The sequence below is a fragment of the Tamandua tetradactyla genome, chromosome Y, assembly GCF_023851605.1.
Source record: "Tamandua tetradactyla isolate mTamTet1 chromosome Y, mTamTet1.pri, whole genome shotgun sequence".
NCBI classification, from domain to species: domain Eukaryota; kingdom Metazoa; phylum Chordata; class Mammalia; order Pilosa; family Myrmecophagidae; genus Tamandua; species Tamandua tetradactyla.
This window is the reverse complement of record NC_135354.1, coordinates 10042811-10053758: the sequence shown is the minus strand read 5'-3', so window position 1 is coordinate 10053758 and position 10948 is coordinate 10042811. Positions and strand designations below refer to the sequence as shown.

Below are 10948 nucleotides of genomic sequence, written 5' to 3'. Positions count from 1 at the left end.
TTACCAAGAATCTGAATGACAGTCCCATGGTGGGTACATTGCTTCCTACTTGGAAACTTGGCCTTGGCTTCATCCACATGCTCAACTTCTTTAAATAAGTCAGGTCATAGTCCTCTGACTCAGAATAAAAACAACTTTGCAGAGTATAATCATATGTCAGACACTGAAATATCCATTTCACTTATCTGTAGCTTATCTGATAACACAGATATTTTTCTTCCTTTTCAGAGGTGAAGAAACTTAGATTGGAAGTTGTTAAAACACTTTTCCAATATATAGAACTTCCAAAAGATAGAATCTGGATTTTAAAATCAGATTCATTTTAATTATACTATTCTACCTCTGCCTGTCCCATCAGTTCTCAGCTGGGATGCTCATGTGTATGTACTACTTGTCCACACAAATGATCCTAGATTATCCAGAATGGGGCCATTCAGAAGTCTGTGGGCCAGTTAGCTGTCAGCTTTGGGAGCAGAATGTACCTGATCAGATTTCTAGAAAGTTCACCCAAATTTGTGTACCTGGGAGTGGCAGAATTCCAAAAGTGAGAAGAGAAGCTTTTAAAGTTTCTTGAAAGTAGGCTTGGAATTCACATATTACATCCTCTGCTACAACCTACGAGTCAAATAAACCACAAAGCCGTTTTTGATAAAGGGTATAAAAACAGCCCAGACTCTTTAAATTGGGGCCTCTAAAGTGTAGCTTTATATATATATACAGATATTTGGCTTGCAATTTAGTTTGCCTCTTCCTATTTTAACAGAAAGTTTGTACTAATGTATAATGTGATGAACTTGTGGTACAATTGTGTTACACACAGAAGTCAAAATGGTGACTATAATATTGTAATTCTAATTAAATATGAAAAGATTTCATCCAACTTATTTCTGTATCTGTTCTGAGACTTTGTAGTTTCTTGTGTAAATAAAGATAGGATGCATTCATTACAATTACATGCTTTGAAAGAATCTTGTTTTTAAGACTTCTCTAGCACCTTGAGGTTGAATTATTCTGTACATGTAAATTCCTGTTTGGAAGAGAGTTTGTGAAAGTTCTGCTGGACAGGGTGAGGTTGTAGCTTATACAAACATTATTCATTCTTTCTAGGACTTGTTAATGAGTCTTTGTTAGCATCTTAACAGGTGACAGAGGAAGGAGTGTGTCAGAGAGTATCCAATTAAGAAGAAATCCTTTTTCCTCTTCAATTCATTTCTTAGCCTGCAGCCAGAGTGAATGTTGTGTATACATGGTCATGTCACTTCTGCATCATGGTAATGTCTTCCAGTTGTGTTGCTTTAAGGATCAAAATCCTCAATATGGCTTTCTATAAGCTTCTTGATTTGTGGTCTCTTCTGACTCACACTGGTACCTTTTATGTCCTCAACTTTAGCTAATCTCTCTTATGTCCCTGAACTCAGCAGGCTTTTTCCCAGGTGGAGACAGTGATAATTACTCTTTCTTGTAATGGGTCTTCTCCTCCATCTCTTCTACAATGAGAGATAAATATTTCTCATGTTTCAGATCTCATTTTCATGTCTCTTATTCTGGGAAGACTTTTAAGCAGTAGACCAGAAAATATATTTTATCCATTGCTATCCTTTTTAAAGGCAAAAAGGGAGAATAGTAATTGATTCTACCCAGATAGTTTCATTTTTTTGGCCAAATCGTGTTGAATTTAAAGAAGCCCCAGCTATGACTTTCCATGTAGAAAAAGTGACATATCACCATTGTTTAAATGCAAACACTGAATGCAAATACCAATATATAAGTGAAACAGTATGTTCTGAGTAAAAAATGAGGCAGTGACTTTATGCCACAAAATTTTATACATATTAAAGATAACAATTCCTGCCTTGGTAACATGATTTTGGGATGGAAATTTCAGAAAAATATTTTAACATGCAAATGAATGGTAGCACAATTGTAGGTATCTAACTATGAATCTCATAAAATATGTGAGATTATCATGGAGAAATTTATCATGTGTATAACATAGCTTTGTGGAAGTTGTAAGTGGATGAAGACAAAACAGTGAAGCAGAAGGTGCAAAAGTAAGCTGAATCCAGCTTGTAAAGAAACTTTGGTATCTAGGTAAGGCATCTTTATGTTTTGTGTTAATGAGTACTTAGCACCTACACTGAGAATTTGAGAAATAAATTTGCCTTCCAGGTTTGGGGCTGTTTTTACCTCACGCCATTAATCAAATTGCAATGTCTCTGAACATTAGCAGGTTTATTTGAAAAATTAGAAAATCCACATATTTCTTCCAAACAAGTCACTATGCTATATCACAAGTGGAGGATTTCTGTTTGCAACTGTTGTTTAGATACAACTCAAAGTTAATGCTTCAAACATTAAACAAATCAAAATCCTTTCTTGGCTTCAACTACCTCTCACTGATGCTATATCCAAGGAGGATGTCACTTGGCTACTGAGACCATCAGCTGTAATTAGTTAATGGCAGTATTTACAATTGGTGCTTCCCTCTTACCTTCTTTGGGGAGTTTTGGATATGAGGACATAATCTTTGAAGGATTTTTAGTTCTCAATGTTTAATATTCAAAAAGTGTGCTTCCAAATATTCAGTGTGCATGGTTGCAGAAAAAAATGCACTAGGCATGCATATAAATCTCACATCAATTACTGCAAAGAAAAACATAGCACCTATTTTATCTTAAAATAAATACTTTTAAAGTTGTTTTTAAAAAGTAAAGAGATTCATGTTTTCATCCTAAAAGGCTACAGATTTGATGTTTTCTTTCCAGGCCTGTAAACATGAACATTATTTAAGCTCTCTGCTCTTCTGTTTCATTAACCATAAAGAGAAATCATAATAATCCCTGCCTTATGTGGTTGCAGTGATGATAAAGTTGGTTAAGAATAAGAAATAATAGTAACTGGCACCTACTGAGTAATATGTAATTTTGCCACATTATGAATAATAGCAGGAGTGTCAGCACAACATTTTTATTCATATACATGTCAACAAAAAGCCAGGGACACAAGAATGTGTCAATTATATATGGAGTAATGCTGAGATTTTTTTGGTTCTCACCACATGATGAATCTGGAGCTGGTGTTTTCATGTATGTCTCCTTTACTCAATCATGTAACTTGTTAATAATTTGTTAGCAACTTTTTTGAGCTTCAGAGATCATAATTTCTGTAACCAATAAAAAATAAGCCTCTTTTTCATTATTAAATTAATTTATGTTCTTGTTAAATTATTGCATGTGAAATTTTTTTTTATTTATAATCTCAATCAGGTTACTTCCTCTGTAGACATGGAAGTGGGAAATTATACTTTTCTTACTGAATTCATCTTGCTGGGCTCCACATCTGACCCCCAATTGCAGCTGATTATATTTGGAATATTTCTGAAACTCCACTTGGTAACCTTGTCAGGGAACATGACCATTGTTATCTTAATCTGGACTGACACTTGCCTGCACACACCCATACAATTTTTAACTTTCAGTCTATATTTACTGGATGTCTGGTACATACCTGTGTATACCCCCAGAATTCTGGCCATTTGTGTTGCTGAAGATAAGTGCATGTCCTTGGCAGTATGTGGAGCTCAGCTCTACTTTTCCTGTGTTTTAGCCTACACTGAGTGCTATTTCCTAGCAGTCATGGCTTATGAGCACCATGTGGCAATTTGTAGACCACCACTCTATTCAGGTACCATAACTAGTTCTTTCTGTGTGAGTATTATTGCTGGGGCCTGCACAGGAGCTCTCTGGAATGCCATAGACCACATTGCCAACATTTTCTAGATGAAATTCTGAGCTAAAAATATTATTTACCACTTCTTCTGTGATCCTTCATTAATGGGGTAGAAATGTCCTGTTCAGACATCCATGTCTATGAAAAAGTCATTCTGGGTGTGGTGGGCTTCACAGTACTGTCCAGCATACCTGCCATCCTCATTTCCTACTTCAGCATCCTCCTGGCTATTCTGAAGATCTGCTCTGCCTCTGGGAGGCACAAGGCCTTCCCCACTTGTGCTTTCCACCTGATCTCAGTCATGCTTTTCTACAGGCCCTTGTCTTCATGTATTCAAAACCCAGCTCCAGTATTTCCTAGAGTGAGACAAAGTGGCTTCCTCATTCCATGTGGTGGTGAAGCCATTACTCAACCCTCTCATCTATAGTCTGAGGAAATAGGATGTCAAAGAGGCTTTCAGAAAAGCAATGCAGAGATGAAATATCTTTATTTTTCTTTTTGCTGAACATTATTTTTAACTTTCCAAATTATTGCCTTAGTGATACTTTTTTAAATCTTGCAATATTTAAATTAAGTACATTATACTGAAAACAATGAAATATTGTGTAAACTACTCTTTAATTATTATTATTGTGTCATAAGATGAAATAATTTAAACCTAAAATATTGAATTGTTGATATTCTCCCAGTGGAATTGTGCCTCTTGGCACAATAAAAAAGGGTTTCCTCGAAATGTATCCTCTTACTTGTCTTGGGCATCCTTAAGGAGAAATAACTGGAATTTGATTTATTTTGTATTCATTTGGCTTTGAAGTTTGATATACAAATTGTGCTGCTTTGGAGAAGGTATAGAATAGTTGGACAACTAGAAGTATGATTAGGATTTTGAAATATTTATTTTAAGTAAGGTGTCCATGTTATATTCCTTGCTGCTAGACTAAATGTCAAAATGATATTTTGCCTTAAAGAACATGAAATTTTCTCTTGCATTTTCTGGGCTAGAAGGCTTGCTCCCCCCCATTTCAGTGGCATTCTGGAGGGATGACAATTATTGAGGTTACTTGAACTTTATGTCACATGGCAATGTCCTCACTGCTCTGTTGATATCCAGTTTCTAGTCCTCCAAGTAGTCTTCCATCCTAGTTTGCTAGCTGCTGCAATGCAATATACCAGAAACAGAATGACTTTTAAAAAGGGGGATTTAATAAGTTGCTCATTTACTATTCTAAGGCCAAGAAAATGTCACAATTAAAACAAATCTATCAAATTGGGCGGGCCGCGGTGGCTCAGCGGGCAAAGTGCTTGCCTGCTATGCCGGAGGACCTCGGTTTGATTCCCGGCCCCAGCCCATGTAACATACAAACAAAATACAATAAAACAAGAAAATGTTTAAAGATGTTTCCCTTTCTTCCTCCCTTCCTTCCTTCCATCCTTCCTTCCTTCTCTCTGTCTTTCCTTTAAAAAAAAAAAAAAAAAAACAAATCTATCAAATTGTTCAATCAAAGTCATCAAGTCAGGGAAAGATATCTTGTTTCAAGGCCAGCTAATCTCAGGGTTTCTCTCTCAAGTTAGAAGGCACATGGCAAATGCAGTTAGAACTTCTCCCTCAGCTGGAAGGGCACATGGTGAACACAGTGTCATCTGCTAGCTTTCTCACCTGGCTTACAGTGTCATGTAGCTCCCTGGGAGGCATTTTCCTTCTTCATCTCCAAAGGTCACTGGCTGGTGGACTCTGCTTTTCATGGTTATATAATTCTGCTTTGCTCTGTCTGAAATGTTTCCTCTTTTGTAGAACTCCAATAAACCAATCAAGTCCCATCCAAATGGGTGGAGACATGTCATCACATAATCCAGTTTAACAACCACTCTTGACTAAATCACATCATCCAGGGAGATGATCTGATTACAGTTTAAAACACACAGTATTGAATAAGGATTATTCTACCTTTATTAAATGGAATTTAGATTAAAACTTGTGTTTTCTAGGAGACATATATCCTTTCAGACCAGCACACATTCTCTTCATAAAGCCTCCCATATTAGTGTTTATGCCCAATCTCATTCAGCTGGGTCACAACCTAACTAAAAACAACCCATCTACATACCACCAGATTGGTACCAGCAGAAATGGACTAAGACTAAGAACATATATATATTTTTTTTTCCTGGGGTTTCTCAGCCAATCTTTCAGTGTCCCCTGAAAATTCCTTTATAAAGATCAAATTGGGTATAAAGAAAATAGCTCTCTAACCTCTGTGCCTTGTACTCTAGCATAATATTTGTCAAAGTGTTAAAAAGTTGCTTAGACTATAAAAATATCCTGACTCTTTTACTATTGTGTATCAATGAAAAGAGTGACCTCTTTCTCAGATAATGGACACTCCACAGTCTTCTCCTTAAAGGAACAACATTGTATGTAGTCCCTCTAAGGGAAATTAAAAACAATTGAAATAATTTTGAACATATGAACAAATAAAACTTACTTATTCTAGACCCAATGATCACTTTACTTTGCCAGAGGAATTTATGAAGAAAATTACAGCTCAGTCTGGGCATATATCAAATCTTTCATAGATATTTTATCTAAACTCCCTATAACACTGCAAGTTAAAGATTATTTTATTTTACAAATAAGAGGCTGGAAGCTCAGAAGTAGAAATTTAGTTAAGCTTCTAAATACACTTCTATGAGTACAAGCTTAATAGCTTTGCCTGTAATAAGCACATTCACAAAAATAACAAAAATGAAATTTTAGTACAAATATTCATAGGAATTTCCCAATTCGCATTAGCACTAACATTTTTAGTCTTTCCATCCACAAATGTTAGCACATATTTTCTAATACATAACTGTTGTACTCCTCTTTATATGTATTAAGCATTTTCCAGCTAAATTATTATATTGTGGATCTTTCCAACTATTCAGTTGTTATCAATTCCAATTTAGAAAAGTGAAAAACAAGCAGAGTTACAATGACTAAGACATTTAAATGGAATCAGGAAGTCATTTAAGAAGTAACTCTTATGCACATATCAGTCAGAATTCACAAACTGATAAAGTATGCAAAACGAAAACCAACAATTTTACTGAGGATTTTGAATATCATGATCCAACTGTAAGATAAAGATATCAGGAAACTATCTAACTTGATGGACATTAGAAAACTTCCAAGTATCCACCAGTCTTAACTTAAAGAGCAACCTATGTAATCTTATTCTTTTCCTTTAAATTCCTTGCTCAGAAACCCCAAAATGTATCACAAATTGAATTCCCACACAGGGATAAGGTGGTCATGGGTGGCCAATATAGACAAACATCACCTACTAAGCTCAAGACAATTTCCATTCAATTAGGGACACCTGGTAACAGTTCTGACAACTAGAAACATAGGCTGCCTGCCAGGTTAAAGAAGTATCCTGTGTAAGTCACAGTGTAAAACAACACACAAATTCAACCTAAGATAACTCTATCAGGTTTTTAGGTTTCAGGATTTCTCCCAACCATAAACAAAGTTTTCTAATTCTTTAAAAAAATTGTAATAGTGTTTTGTCATTAAGCACTGCAACTGGTTTTATGTACAGATATTTTGGTCCTGAGACATGTATATTCTCACTCCCTGAACCTTACATATTGCAGATATTTTGGATTACAACAATTGCAATGAGACTCTTTTGATATGTCCAAATTAATATATTTTCATGCACAATTAAAGAATAGAGACTAGTATAAAATCAAATAATCTAAATGTATGCGGAAGATTCCAAATGTATAAAAAATTCCAAAATAGCCTCTCTTCAAGAAACACATACCTAATTAACAAAATAAAGGCTTATCTAAACACATAACTAAACTTGAAAAGCTTTCTGTAACCTAAATTCTCCAAGGCTGCCTCAGGTTCTGCTTAGCCTTCATTTCACCCTCTGTTTATCTTAACCTTTGAATATTGCTCTTTTGTAATGAGGACACTGAAGCTCTGTCAGTTCTCTTCTTTTTTACTTCCTTTAAAAGAGAAGCTGTAGGTTTACAGAATAATCTTGCAAAAAATTCTGGAGTCCCATAAATTTTTCTACCAACAACAATTTGCATTGGTATGGAATAATTGTTACAATGGATGAAAGCATACTTATATAATTGCTCTATTTTAATTAAATTTCATGGTTTAACTTAGTGTTCATTATGTCCAGTGTTCCCAAGGATTTGTTTAAAAATTTGTAATATTAAATATATAAATATATACAATCTATCTTTTCCCTTTTTAATCATATTTAATCATATTTAGATATATATTTCAGTGGTTAATTATTTTCACAATTTTGAGCTACCATCACCATCATCCATTAAGAAAATATTTCTGTTATTCCAAATAGAACCCTGAACATTTTAAGCCTTAAGCTACCAGTCCCTATCCCCAACCTGTTCCCTGGTCACGAATAGTCTAGATTCTGACTCTATGAGTTTTTTTATTCTTATTGTTTCAAATCAGTGAAATTATACAATAAATCTTTGGTTTCTGACTGATTTCACTTAACATGTCTTCAAGATTCATCCATGTTGTTGCGTGTCTTAGGACTTCATTCCTTTTTACAGGTCAATAATATTCCATATATATATATATATGGGATATGTACCACATGTTATTTATCCATTCACTGTTGGACACTTGGGTTGCTTCAATATTTTGGCAATTGTGAATGACGTGGCTATGGACATGGTTGCAAATATTTGTTTGAGCCCCTGCTTTCAATTATTTGGGATATATACCTAGTAGTGAAGTTATTTGGTCATACAGTAATTCTGTACTTAGCTTTCTGAGGAATTGTTAAACTGTCTTCCACAGAAGCTTTAACATTTTACATTGCCACCATGAATGAAGGAGTGTTTTTATTTCTCCACATCTTCTACAACACTCAAACCACCTTTTAGCCCCTTTAAAATGAAACCTAAGTAGGAGGCTCATATACTACCTCTATCACCCATACTCCTTAGACTAAAACTGAACAAAGAGTCACGTCCAAGGAACTTACCCAAATCCAAAGGAAGATACCCAAAAAATAATGAAATCCATCCTTTAATCACTATACCAAATCAGCCCAAAGATCATCTAATGTCAAAATTGCTTCCTTAGAGACTCTCTACAAAGAACTTAAGAAAAATATAAATATTACTTAAATAACCCACTGATTGAAAAGACCGAACTGGACAATGCTACCCTTTCTATTTCTCCTATTCTCCTGCTTACTTTTTTGTTCCTTCCTTGTATCCTATCAAAATTTAGGAAATGCCATATAATACCAGGCAGTCTGAGACTGCAGAAATACCACACTTCATAACCCTTAGCTCTCATTCAAGGGTAAAACTCAAGACTATGTTAAGGAATTTCTCAATCCAAAAGCAAACCAAAACTTTATGATGAATTTATTATTATAATTGGAGTTTATAATCCAAGATTCCCTGACCTTTTCCAATTTGTCCATATGGCTTTATGTTTGGATAAGATGAAAAAATAAAAATTCTGTCTCAGAGACCAGTGAAAAGGACTATACTTGTAGCTCAATCCATATTTTCTCAGCCAACACACTCAGAACATTTACTAAGAAAGTCCCTATTCTAGGTAATAAAACAGTCTAATGAATATGAAAGTATTCAAGTTTTTCAAAGCATGTTCTTGGACCACAGTCAAAATATCTAGAAATATCAGAAGGAAATTCAGAATGTCCCTAAATGTATGAAAACTAAATCACATATTTCTCCATCCATCAAGGGAAAAATCAAAAGAGAAACTATAAAGTATTTAATATGAATAAAAGTGAAATAAAATAACATATTAGAGTTTGTGGGATGAGGGCAATGCAGAACTTAGAGGGAAATTTATAGGACTAAGCACCAATGTTAGAGAAGAAAAAGGACCTCAAATCAATGATCTCAGCTTCCATTGAAGACAAAGTAGACAAAAAAGGGAAAATTAATCTAGAGTAAGAAGAAGGAAGGAAATAATAAAGATGAATGTAGAATTCATTGAAATAAAAACAAGAAAAGAATAAAGAAAGAAAACAACAAATGAAACAAAAAATCATCTATTTCAGAAATTTGATAAAATCGAAAAATTAGGCAGCTCAATCAAGAACAATGAAAAGTAGACACAAATTATGATATCAAGAATGAGAGATTAACACTGCACATTCTATATTTCTTAAAATTATAAAGAGAGGATAGCATAAGCAGCATCATGCTTATAAATTAAACAAATTAGATAACTTTCTTAAATGGGCAAAGATTTGAACAGACATTTTAACAAAGAAAAGATTCGATGGGACAAAAGCTCATGAAAACATATGAAGATAATATGTTGTTGAATTAGCTAGGATTCTCTAGAGAAACAGAATCAGTAGGAGATATCTGTAAATATAAAATTATTTAAAGTGTCTCAAATAACTGTGGGGATGTAGAGTTATAGGGCAGACTGCAAGCTGGCAGCTCCAATGAAGGAAGATCCTGAGTGTTATTGGCAGCTCCACAATGAAGTCTCAGGAGAGGCTGGCTGGGTAACCATATAGATGCAAGGGTCCAAAATCTGTAGTGCTGGCTAGATTTTGGCAGCTCTAATAAAGGTCTTCAATGAACTCTCAGGAGAGGCTGGCTAGCTGAAGCAAGAAGAGTGATTGTCTCTTCTGAATCCTCCTTAAAAGCCTTCTGGGGATTAGATTAAGTGTCACTCATTGCAGAAGAAACTTATCCAGCTAATGTAATCATGATGTAATTCCATGAAACATCTTCATAGCAACAGATAGGACAGTGCTTGGCAGACCAGAAATCTGGGCCCTACAACCTGACCAAATTGGCACATGAACCTAACAATGTCAATCGTTATGGAAATGCAAATTAAAGCCACAATGGGATGCTACTTTATGAACTTTGGAAAGGCTAAAATCGATAAGATTGGCAAACCAAGAGTTTGTGAGCATAAGAACAACCAGAACTCCTATACCTTTCTTAAAGGAAGATAAACTAGTACAACCACCTTGGAAGAACAATTATGACTAGCCATTCCACTTCTAGGTATTTATCTAAGAGAAAACAAAGCATATGTCCATACATAACTTGTACATCAACGTTTATAGTGACTTTATCTGTTTTAATAAAAAATTTGATAAAACCCAAATGTCCTTCATAAGTGAATGGATTAATAATGGGAGAATTTCCATATAGTGGAAAATGCTTT

General features: G+C 34.7%; 1 pseudogene; it reads left to right on the top strand.

Annotated features, from left to right (window-relative positions):
- The first annotated feature begins 3284 nt into the window (after window positions 1–3284).
- LOC143672641 (olfactory receptor 9G4-like) lies at window positions 3285–4208 on the top strand (annotated as a pseudogene).
- Window positions 4209–10948: the final 6740 nt, after the last annotated feature.